We start from the raw sequence: 12340 nt of genomic DNA, 5'->3' as shown, positions 1-12340 counted from the left end.
CTTAACCTCTGGCGGTCAGTTTATGTTGGACTGTTCTGGGTTTTTGCATCTTATATTTTTGAAGCACAAACTTGTTTATGGAAGAAAATAAAAAGAAAACTGAAAGACATGTTTGAGACTGGTGAGAACATTCAGGATTGAAACCTCTCTCAATTTCATGTAGGTGAAGTTGCAATTATTATTATTTAAGCATTTGTATAACACCCTAGAAAGCAGAGGCAAGGCGAGGTAAAGAAACTTGTCCAAGGTCACAAAAACGTGTCAGTAGCAGAAGCAGGATTTACTCTAAGTTTTCCTTGTTCTCAAGTCTGTTAAGTTATTATAGTTAAACCACTAGGGCCACCTTCAATGTATCTGCAGCGTGAAAGTCTTCCTTGTACTGCTGTCTAAGTGGATGTGATTCCTTCCTATGCCCCTGCCCCATCCTCGGTGAAAGGGCTTGAAGTGCTTCACTGTGGTAAAAAAAAACAAAAAACAGGGTGATCTGAATTAAGGCTCAAACAAACTGTAGGCGATAGCCTTTTAACTGGACTAATCTATCATATCTGCGACTAGCTTTCAAGAGTCATCCTCCCTCCAACAGGCCTGGGTGGTCTCAGAAACAGATGAATCTTTAATGGATACCTACTGCACAAGGTGGAGGGGAGACAAGAAATAAAATCAAGCCGAGCTCTCTTCATTCTCCTGCCCCCCCCAAATGTAGAGAAAAACCAGTCCATTAAGAGTGTCAATCATGAACAATTTAGCAGTCTCTCTTTATTAACACACTGTCTCCAGAAGTCACAGGTTTTCTTCCTTAAGGGGTGACACGGTAACCATAAATCCCAAATAAAGCTCAAGCCTACAATGGCCAGACACTCTGGGGCCTCAATAAAAGGCTATTATAGGCTATTGCCACTTAGACTTGCAGTGGTTACAGCTTTATTTAGCAAAGTTTAGCTGCTGAAACCCATTATTTCTCTCCAATGAGGAGACAGGTTAAGCAGCTTGTTTCCCATTTTACAGTTGCTTGTTATGTTTCAGTTTCTAGTATGACAAGAAAAAAAATGATTAGCCCAATCATAATATAGGCTGTGTGGTGCTATTCTAGTGAATAACTCAGACACATGGAAAACAGGCCCTGGATAACAAGGTATGTTCTGTATCTGGGGTACATAGATCACTTTTTAAGGCCACATATTTGTGATGCTGTTTTTAAATGCATTAACTAATCCAGCTTAGGAATCACAGCAAAGAGCTTTTGCTGGCTGGTACAATATGCTTTGTATGCATTGTGAGACACAGGGCTCACTTAAGAAGCGTTACAGTGGCCATCTGGTTACTTAGGGCCTCATTTTCCAAGGAGTTACAGCATATGATAATTCCGCAAACTGCGCTAATGTATGCAAATTTTAGCACAGCTCCTAACACGGCCAATAACTACATCTCTTTCATTTGCGTTACGTTGTGCGATCGCATGCGCTACAGGCCAGTAAAGGTTTATTGCGGATCATGATGTCTCCTGACAGGCCTGTTTCAGTATGAGAGAGAGAGAGCACGAGAGAGAGAACCTTCCCATAGTGCCTCCTCCCTAGACAGGTATTTGTATCCCTATGGGAGGCCCACCTAGTAACTCGAGGTGAGGTTTAAGTATTAGTGTAGGAGGTTAGGGGCCACTTTCACATTCAACATGAGACGTACGAACAGAACAGTGGTCTCTTGTGAAGATTTGATGACCTACGGAGTGAGGAAACTCACCCAAAGATTAGATTTGGGCAATGTTCTGTTTCTGTTTCATTGTTTCAACCCATCCAGCCCAAGGAAACAAATTTTAACTTATTCTTTTGTAAATCGGTTTTAGGATGTACAGATAAATGTGAGGTCCAGGATGTACTGGGCTCAGAGAGGGGATGGATAGAACTCTGACAAGGATTTGGGAGATCCATATTCAACATAGATCCATATTCAACATAGATGGAATAGCAAAGTTAGCTGGATAAACATATCTGGGTAACTTTGGAGGTACATTCAACAGTGCAGCCACACTATTGAATATAACCAGCTATCTTAAAGTTAGCCAGCTAACTTTTGGACAGGTCTCTGGCACGACTAGATTTAGCCAGCTAAGTTATCAGACTAACTCTGAATATCGGAATAATACCCCTAACTTAAGTGGCCAAACATTCATTTAGCTGTCTAACTTTTGAGTTAGCCAATTAAATGCTTTTGAATATGGACTTCTCAGTGACATAATAATGGCAGGCAGATAAAGACCCATCCAGTTTGCCCAGCAAGTTGTTAAGGGTAGTAACTGCCGCTCCATGCAGGTTACCCCCAGTCTTTCTGGTAAAGGGTAGTGCCTACCGCTCTGTGCAGGTTACCCCCATGCCTTCTGTTAAATAGTGACTACTGCTCCATACAGGTTATCCCTATGCAGAAATATTACACCTAAAGTTACCACAGGTTACCCCATTTCTTCTTTTCCATCCTCTAGCCACTAGGGTAGGGATCCTGTGTTTATTCCATGGCCTTTTGAATCAGATCAGTAATACATGGCAAATAATTTGCACTGATCCACATTAAATGGCTGATGAAATTTAATATAGACAAGTGCAAAGTAATGTACATAGGGAAAAAATAATCCCAAGTACATGGGGTCACTGTGGATAGTACATTGGAATCCTCAGCTCTGTGTGTAGGGGCAGGCAAAAAGCAAATAGAATGCTAGGAATTAGCTGGAAAGGAATGGAGAATAAAATGAAGAAGCATGAGCCCTCTGTACAGATTAATGGCAAGACTGCACCTAGAGTACTGTGTGCAGATTTGGATGCTTTATCTCAAAAAAAAGATACAGGGACATTAGAAGAGGCAAGAAAAATGGTAAAGGGGATGGAACAGGTCTCCTATGAAGAAAGGCTGAACAGGTTAGGGCTCTTCAGCTTGGAGAAGAGACAACAGAGGGGGATACAAAAGAGGTTTATAATATGAGTGAGATGGACAGGTAAATAGAAAATGGATATTTACCCTTTCAAATAATGATAGGAATAGGGAATACTCCGAGAACTAGCAGGTAGTAGATTTAAAGGAAATTGGAGAAAGTATTTTTTTCACTCATCGCACAACCAAGCTGTGGAATATGATGTGGTCATACCAGCACAGCAGGTTCCTGAAGGAAAGTTCATAAATGGTTATTAATTAGGTGCCTCTGTGAAACTAACTACTTGTTGCTGGTGCGAACAAGAAATTGGATCTACACTTTGGGATGGGCCACTGCTGGAGACAGGAAGCTGGGCTGGAGGAACCTGTGGTCTGAATGAGCATGGCACGTCTCATGTTCTTAAAGATGGCTGAATTAGCACAAGTTTGAAACTTGCGAGCAGAATTGTCTTCAGCTCTTATAGTGCCTCAATAATGGCTGTACTGCTGAAAGTTGAGTTCAAAGTAAGAGAATTTGGACCATTTACTCTTTTCTAGAGGTACTTTATGAGAGGAACACATTAAGAAAGTATTGCAGGTGGGCTTTCTAAATGTTAACAACTAGATTGAACACGACTCCTTGCGTATGTGAGAAATGTTGTTACTTAGCCTTGTCAGAGTGTACATCAACATTTGCTGTCTCCTGCTCTTCATGCCACAATCCGATAAGTCAGCAATGGAGACTTGAGCTCAGATGCTATAAAATACCAGACACGTAGAATTACCAGGCTGGTGGCTGCCAACTCCAACTGTCAACTGGAAGTTGTGCAACTTGAGCTGCCAGTAGAATCAGCCACAAGTATCACTTCTGTCTACCTGTACCATGGTTTTTGCATCAACGCAGCAAGCTCTCGTATTTACTGCTCATGGTTCTGCATTTTCAGGGCCTTCAGCGTAATTATCTTCACTTTCCACTGCTTCTGCACTTCATGACCCTTATCATCCATAGTCATAAACGGTAAATGACACACAAGTTCAGAATGAAGGTGCATTTTTTTTCTGGTTGGGTGTATGCCACATTTATATCACATGTGAATTCAACTGCTGTGACATTTATTTCCCAAATCCTGAAATAAACTAAGGAACCATTACAGAAATTTAATTTAGACCATAATAGTGGATCACGAGCTTTTATTCCTCAATCAGGGATGTCACGCTCCACAGGACAGCCTTGAAGTTATGACCCATGGTGACAGCTGGAGGTGAGTAGCAAATTACGTGTAGAGAATAGAGTAGCACACAGAAGAGCTTCAGCCAGATAGCTGGGATAAATATTTCTAAGAAAAAGTATAACCCAAGCAAACTAAGGATGATCGAGTACATTCTGCTTCTCTTTGGACCTCACAAATCAAAGTTGACCCCACTCAGTCTTGTGTTTTATTTTGTCAGTAACCTCTTGACTTCTAGGCCTTTACTACACTTAGCTCCGTGCACATTTTTCAATAATTTATTTTTTTTTTTTGTTCAGTCAAATTTTTTTTGTTGTTAAAAGGTACTGAATTGACAGCAGTGGAAACTAAAGCCTTCCATGCATCCTGGGAACAGGAAGTGACCTTTGAATTTCTGTACTGCCTCGATGGACTGGTTGTAAATCTGCAAGCCTATGAAAGTTTAAACCAAAGTTTGTTGCTATCCAGAGAGACAAGATGTGTTACCCAGGGCTTCCTTACAAAGCAGACGTGCATTAAAAGGAGAAAAATGCCCCTAATCTTAAAAATAAATAAATAAAATAATCCCTGGTTTAAAAAAAATTGGCTTGCAAAGATGAGAAATAGCTTCTCCATCTCCATACCTTGGTTATTCACACTTCATAAAACACATCAATGTTATAATGCTCCAGATGCAACAGAACCGCAATAACTCATTAGTTAGCAGGCCTGCTCCATATATCATCATTTACAACCATTATTTGTCTCTTCTGGTATATTACATTATGTTTATTAAACAGCTGTTAGTTATGAAGGGGGGAGGGGTGGTTGGGCTACAAATTCTGAGGAATTGGAGGTAGGAGGGAGGGCGGGGAAGCAATGTGTCATTTGGCTACAGAGGGGGTAAATTGCACCATGATTCTCACCCGGCTTTACCAAAAAGTGCACAGATATTTTTCACTCCACTTTTATTTTCCCTATCACTGTAAAAATAGGGTTCTTTTATCATAGGACCATGAATGGGGCCTTGCATTCTGCCCTGTGTTACTTCTCCATTTGGTAAAGATGCGGTTAAGCCACCTCTATAATCCATGGAGGAGGATGTCTCCTAATCCCACACAGATTATTTCAGGGTCATGCAACCAACTCTTTATCTTCAGAACACATCTTAAGATATATGATGCTGGGTCAGACCAAGGGTCCATCAAGCCCAGCATCCTGTTTCCAACAGAGGCCAATCCAGGCCATAAGAACCTGGCAAGTAACCAAACATTAGATAGATCTCAAGCTACTATTCCCTAGTGATTAATAGCAGTTTATGGATTTTTTTCTCTAGGAACTTATCCAAACCTTTTTTAAACCCAGTTACACTAACTGCCTTAACCACGTCCTCTGGCAATGAATTCCAGAGTTTAACTATAACTATCACAGCTTTCAAAGATTCCAGATTTCTCCAGGTTCAGGATTGCTGGGATGGGGCAACAGCCGCCTTTGGTTTCCTTTTATCATTTCCTTAAAGGTGCAAAACTGGCTACCGTCACTATCAGAAGGAAGACTGTATCGGTGATATCTTCTCCTCTGAAGGGAAGCCAGTGTCTCTGTGCCTCCAGCACAAACCTTGACTGTAAGATCTCAGAACAGATTTACCTTAGAACGTTAGGAATGCGATAGAAGCGGAGGAGGCCAAGGCAGGCAGCCCACATTAGTTACTCTCCCAGGGCACGTGCGCCGGATCTCGGGAGACGGCTTCATTGGTCCCCCCCGGTAAGGCTGCTAGCCCAGGTGAATTGCTCGCCATCAACAACCCTGCATGGTAAACCAAGCAGGGGAAGGCCGGCATACACTGCTGTTAGCAGGATTAGTTCACCAGCATTTCCTCCCCACCCTGAAATGAATAATTTGGATTAATTAATTTTCCCATTTTGGAAGTACAAAAGAAAAAAATGTAACTACTTTATATACGCATCATAACTCAATATCTCAAAATCAGATGCAGAAAGACTCCACCCCCTCCCCTTTTCTTTATTTTGTAAATCTTTATCAAAACCCTTTTTTTTTTTTTTTAAATATCTCCATCCTGTCCCACTTAATGCAGCCATTGAAAAAAAAAAAAACAATCCTCTGCCAGGGGCCACACACAGGGTCTCTCTCTGGAACCCTGCAACCATGGGTACTTAGAGTGACCGCTCAGTTTCGCCTCTGTGTGACCAGTGGAAGACCCCGGCTGCTCCCTGTCAGGGGCCTGCGAACGCTGCCTGCACAGCAATCGCATTTCGTTTATAGGATTCGTATTCCGCACCTTGTAACGCTCAGTGCGGGTCACAATAAATACAGCTGTTACAGAGTGAGAACAGAGAGGAGAAGTGTGATGGTGGGTTACAGTAATTATAATAATAGTAGAGAGAATAATAACTCGAGGTGGAGATTCAATAGTTACAAAATTACAGATGGGTACAGCGTTCTTTTAATTGATGTTTCTCTCAGGAATAATGACACACTAATTATTAGACAAATCATAGTGTGCGTAGAAAGCTGAATTACACAAAACAGATATATTTGAACTTTTCTTTTTCACTTCATTTGAATAGTTTTCTTTGAAATATTAAATTTCTTTCTCTTCTGACCCCCTTCCCGCCTAAAAAACAAGCTTTACCTATAATTAGGGCTTCTGATTTTCAGTGTTTATAAAATGCAAATTTCAGTCTTTATTTTTTAACTAATTAGGAGGAGGGTTTTTTTTTAAGATGTTTAAAATTGGTGTTTTTGCCTTGCTATATAATATTTATTATTTTTAAGTTATAGCAAATCAACAGAATATTTTGTAAACACTTATCGGAAGCCCTACTTTCTACCCTACAGTTCCAGCACAGCTTCAACAGAACCCCCACAACTCCCCTGCTATAGCCAAGTACTACAACTCCACTACTCCTCCACCCCATAAGCTCAGCAGAGCACCCAGTCCCAACACCCTTCACGGCCAAGCCAAGCCACTCCTACTCTCCCCCATCAACACGCTTCACAGCCAAGCGAAGCCCTCCCCCACCAACACCCTTCACAGCCAAGCCAAGCCTCCCCCTACTCTCCCCACCAACACCCTTCACAGCCAAGCCTCCCCCTACTCTCCCCCACCAACACCCTTCACAGCCAAGCCGCCCCTACTCTCCCCCACCAACACCCTTCCAGCCAAGCCCTCTCCTACTCTCCCCCACCAACACCCTTCCAGCCAAGCCCTCTCCTACTCTCCCCCACCAACACCCTTCCAGCCAAGCCCTCTCCTACTCTCCCTCACCAACACCCTTCACAGCCAAGCCCTCTCCTACTCTCCCTCACCAACACCCTTCACAGCCAAGCCCTCTCCTACTCTCCCTCACCAACACCCTTCACAGCCAAGCCCTCCCCTACTCTCCCTCACCAACACCCTTCACAGCCAAGCCCTCTCCTACTCTCCCTCACCAACACCCTTCACAGCCAAGCCCTCTCCTACTCTCCCTCACCAACACCCTTCACAGCCAAGCCCTCTCCTACTCTCCCTCACCAACACCCTTCACAGCCAAGCCCTCTCCTACTCTCCCTCACCAACACCCTTCACAGCCAAGCCCTCTCCTACTCTCCCTCACCAACACCCTTCACAGCCAAGCCCTCTCCTACTCTCCCTCACCAACACCCTTCACAGCCAAGCCCTCTCCTACTCTCCCTCACCAACACCCTTCACAGCCAAGCCCTCTCCTACTCTCCCTCACCAACACCCTTCACAGCCAAGCCAAGCCGCCCCTACTCTCTCCCCCACCAACACCCTTCCAGCCAAGCCCTCCCCCACCAACACCCTTCACAGCCAAGCCCTCTCCTACTCTCCCTCACCAACACCCTTCACAGCCAAGCCAAGCCGCCCCTACTCTCTCCCCCACCAACACCCTTCCAGCCAAGCCCTCCCCACCAACACCCTTCCAGCCAAGCCCTCCCGCCCCCTACTCTCTCCCCCACCAACACCCTTCCAGCCAAGCCCTCCCCCACCAACACCCTTCCAGCCAAGCCCTCCCGCCCCCTACTCTCTCCCCCACCAACACCCTTCCAGCCAAGCCCTCCCGCCCCCTACTCTCTCCCCCCACCAACACCCTTCCAGCCAAGCCCTCCCGCCCCCTACTCTCTCCCCCACCAACACCCTTCCAGCCAAGCCCTCCCGCCCCCTACTCTCTCCCCCACCAACACCCTTCCAGCCAAGCCCTCCCGCCCCACTACTCTCTCCCCCACCAACACCCTTCCAGCCAAGCCCTCCCGCCCCCTACTCTCTCCCCCACCAACACCCTTCCAGCCAAGCCCTCCCGCCCCCTACTCTCTCCCCCACCAACACCCTTCCAGCCAAGCCCTCCCGCCCCCTACTCTCCCTCATCCTTCACCAACACCCTCCACTACCAAGCACACCCAAACCCTACATAGCCAGACTCTCCTACTCTCTCCCAACACACTTCAAAGCCAAGGACTCCCCTATTTTGCCCTCCATTTAATATCTTTTTGTAAAGGTTAGGTAGCATTCATGAATGTAAAACTGTATCTCACCTGACTCTACCTTTTTTGACAGCCTGTGAGATCTCCTCCGCCCCCAAATTACTTTCTGTGACAGCTGGGACCGCCGGCGGCAGAAGGAATCTCTGAAGTCAGGCGCGCGCGGGCCCCGCTCCCTCTCGGCTTCCGTAGGGAAGGCGGGAACGGAGCGCGTGTGGCCGTCTCGAGCGGGCCTGCGCTGTGGAGACTGGCGCGCGGCGCGAGCGAGGCGGCTCTGACAAGCTCTGGTATCTCGCGACGGTAAACGTTAGCTCCCTGCGGCCCCCGGGGCGTCCTTTAGGCAGAAACCTGCGGGAATTCGGGTGGACCTTCCGGCTTTGAGGTAAGTTCCACAGTCACGAAATTCCTCCTGATGGTCTTTGGGCTTTGTAGCGTAGAACAGAACCGGAAACAAACCTTAGCCCAATGGCAAGGGAAGACAGTGCTCTGAAATGAAGCCCTGGGGCCGTCATAGTGACATCAGGAGCGTAGCCTTGGTTACCCCCCCAGAATTAGGACCTGGGTGGGGTTTGGGGCCCCCCCTCCTCCTCCAGTGATGCAGCCTGCTGGGTGGTGCCCCTGTGATCAAGTGGCTGGCGCCCTGTGCACGCTTGTGACTTTATTTTAAAAATGTATTACCCGCATAAAACGTCTATAGAGCTTTGCGGTTTACCACAATTTAAAAAAAAAAAAAAATTCAACAAAATAATAATACAAACAACAAAAATAATCCGTTACATAGCACATACCCTCAGCTACTAACTGTATCTCCAAAAGCTACCTGAAACAAAAAGGCTTTTACATTTTTTTCTAAAAATCTTAATATCTGTAATATCACATAATGAAGAAGGTAACGAATTCCACAGAAAGCGCTTTTTTCCAAACCTCTGACAAATTAACAACTTTAAAAGAGGGAATTTCAAAATAACCTAAGGCTTGAGAACTTCAACTTCTGCCTGGAACGTAAGGCCTTAACAATTTACTCTAATAACTAGGACCATTCAGATTAATGGTTTTAAACAATAACAGATAGGTGTCAAATTCCATACGTTGTTGAGGCAACCAATGTAATTCGGGCAGCATCAGGGTAACGTGATCCCATATGGATTTTCCTAAAACCAGCCGAGCTGCGGAATTTTCTAGAACCTGCAACGCTGGAAGATAAGAATTAGGAAGAGCAACAGAAAGTATATTACAATAATCAATTGAGGAAAGAACAAAAGATTGAACTAAAGTTTGAAAATCATTTGTGTCAAAATATAAAGTATATGACGCGACGTCCTTAATTTAAAACATGATTTCAGAATTGCTTGACGTTGGGGTTTAAAAGACAAATGCAAACCAAATAAATCCCCTGAATTTCTAATGGTTTACTGGAATATTCCATTGATCACAATTGGACAATCAGAAAAATCAGTGGGGACCATCGATTTACATGAGAAGCACACAGCCACAGTTTCTTTAAATGTAAGCACAAATGATTTTCCTCTGCCCAAGTATTGATCATCGATATACAAAAAGACACCCTATCTCATCATGTTACAGTATAACATAGGTAATCCTAAAACAAGACAAAATAAAAAAATAAAAATAAAATACATGCACACCACTACAAATCAAATGTTCGGTTGAATATAGAGCATAAGAGCCTAAGAGAACGAAAAACAACAAATGTCCCAAAAAATCAGCACAAATATAGGGGTTTTTTTGGTGTGCAACTGGCAGAATGACCAACCTAACCAGCCATATACGATTGACTAGAATGTAGAGGTTTCCAGATAAGCAAGGGAAAACAAGCTGATCGGTGAAAAAACAGCTTTTATTGGAAAAAGCCCGACTCTGGCCGAGTTTCGCTCCCGCAGGAGCTGCCTCGGGCTATTGTTAATGGGTATCTTCAATGTGATTGAGCATACATCAAAATCATTTGATCCAGGCTGGGCAACTTGGTGCAGTAAACATATGTATTCTGCAAAACTGGTGCGATGAAATCCTTATGTAGCCGTGGTAAGGACTCACCTCATGTGTGTTCAAAAATTGCTCTATGTTCCTTGTACACATTTGGTTATTTATGTTCCGTTCCATAGTGAGGTATTGCCACAGTTTCTCACATATTCTTATTTACTCACTATGCTACTCTATTACATTAATAGACTGAAATGTTAATATTGCTCTGTGCAATCTCTCCCCTTTTCCAGCTCCAAGTTGATTTCCCTGATTTATTGTAACTTTCTCAATTCCTATATCTGATTCACGATATTTAAAGTTCAAGGTTCTTTTTGAGAACATTGTTTTACGTTATGTTATGTTTTACACACTTTGTTAATTGTAAACCGGGTTGATGTGATGCCTGTCATGAAACTCGGTATAACAAAAACAATAAATAAATAAATAAATAAATGATGGGAAGATATATTGAATGTGTGCAAATTCTGCTCTGGCTCATCTTTTTCAAGACGTTCCCATCATGTGTGTACAAGGAACATAGAGTAATTTTTGAACACACATGAGGTGAGTCCTTACCACGGCTACATAAGGATTTCATCGCACCAGTTTTGCAGAATACATATGTTTACTACACAAAGTTGCCCAGCCTGGATCAAATGATTTTGATGTATGCTCAATCACATTGAAGACACCCATTAACAGTAGCCCCTGAGGCAGCTCCTGCGGGAGCGAAACTCGGCCAGAGTCGGGCTTTTTCCAATAAAGGCTGTTTTTTCACCGATCAGCTTGTTTTCCCTTGCTTGTCAGCACTTTGGATCGGCTTCCGATTTGTTTCCGAGGTTTCCAGATAACCACAATGAATATGCATGAGATAAGCATACAGATTTTATCTCATGTATATTCATTGTGGATATCCTGAAAACCTGACTGACTGGGGGGGGGGGGGTCCCCAGGACAGGTTTGGGAATCTCATTAGATGCTGTTGAAACAAAAAATATGAGGCAAGACTTTGTGAACATTTTTAAATATTTTATATTGGAATATTTGTTCGCTTGGATTTAGGTTTATCATGTAAATGAAAAGGTGGCTTATGAATTGAAATGAAATAAATATACATATATACCTGAAGTGGAGTGAGAGGATGCAGATGGCAGTCAGTTAGAAAACGAACAAGCTGATCCTGCAGTGTCATGTTGCAAGCCAAGATATCAAGCTATGGGTGTAAGAGAGGACACTTTTCAATACATTTATCTAGGTAAATTGCTATTCGCCTAAGTAAAAAGATTTGGCTGAAACTGCATGCGGGCTTTTACAGTGCACATACTTTTAACTGTGTTAGAAAGAGGCATTTCCAGTTCAGTCTGGGATGACTGAGGAGGCTGCAGAGGTTTCGCTCAGAACCCCCCGGGGATTCATAGTTATCACTCAGTGGTGACACCCTAGTGGCTGGAGGTGGGGGCCCGAGATTGCAGGGCTCCAGAAGGAGGACCTGTCATCATGGTCCCTGGCCGAGGGCTGACGCTGTAACGAGTGGACTAAAGTAAGTTGGGAGGGCATGAAAATTAGGGGGCAAATTCTCGGGTGGTTGTAAATGAGGGCTCGTGATGCCGCGCCTCAGCTGGAGGAAAATAGCCAGGTCCATAAAAATGTGTTCCATGGTCGTGTCTAGGTCAGAGAAATAAAATTCCAGAAGTACTTGACGTTTTCAAATTTATACTTGGCCGCCTGCAAAACCAGTAGATGGAATATCCACA

The 12340-nt window shown here is 44.0% G+C and overlaps 2 long non-coding RNA genes across 3 annotated transcripts in view; one reads left to right on the top strand and one right to left on the bottom strand.

The window, feature by feature from the left end:
• Positions 1 to 8848, bottom strand: part of LOC115074173 — a 172927-nt gene extending 164079 nt beyond the window's left edge. For both annotated transcript variants that reach the window (XR_003852201.1, XR_003852202.1), the window contains exon 1: positions 8658 to 8848. This is a non-coding gene — a long non-coding RNA (uncharacterized LOC115074173). The remainder of the gene's footprint in view (positions 1 to 8657) is intronic.
• Positions 8849 to 8902: 54 nt separating this feature from the next.
• Positions 8903 to 12340, top strand: part of LOC115074172 — a 170538-nt gene continuing 167100 nt past the window's right edge. The window contains exon 1 of the long non-coding RNA XR_003852200.1: positions 8903 to 8985. This is a non-coding gene — a long non-coding RNA (uncharacterized LOC115074172). The remainder of the gene's footprint in view (positions 8986 to 12340) is intronic.

Source organism: Rhinatrema bivittatum, chromosome 12 (genome assembly GCF_901001135.1).
Source record: "Rhinatrema bivittatum chromosome 12, aRhiBiv1.1, whole genome shotgun sequence".
In the NCBI taxonomy this organism is placed as follows: Eukaryota; Metazoa; Chordata; class Amphibia; order Gymnophiona; family Rhinatrematidae; genus Rhinatrema; species Rhinatrema bivittatum.
Note: the sequence above shows the minus strand (reverse complement) of the source record. Positions and strands in the feature narration are given on the sequence as shown.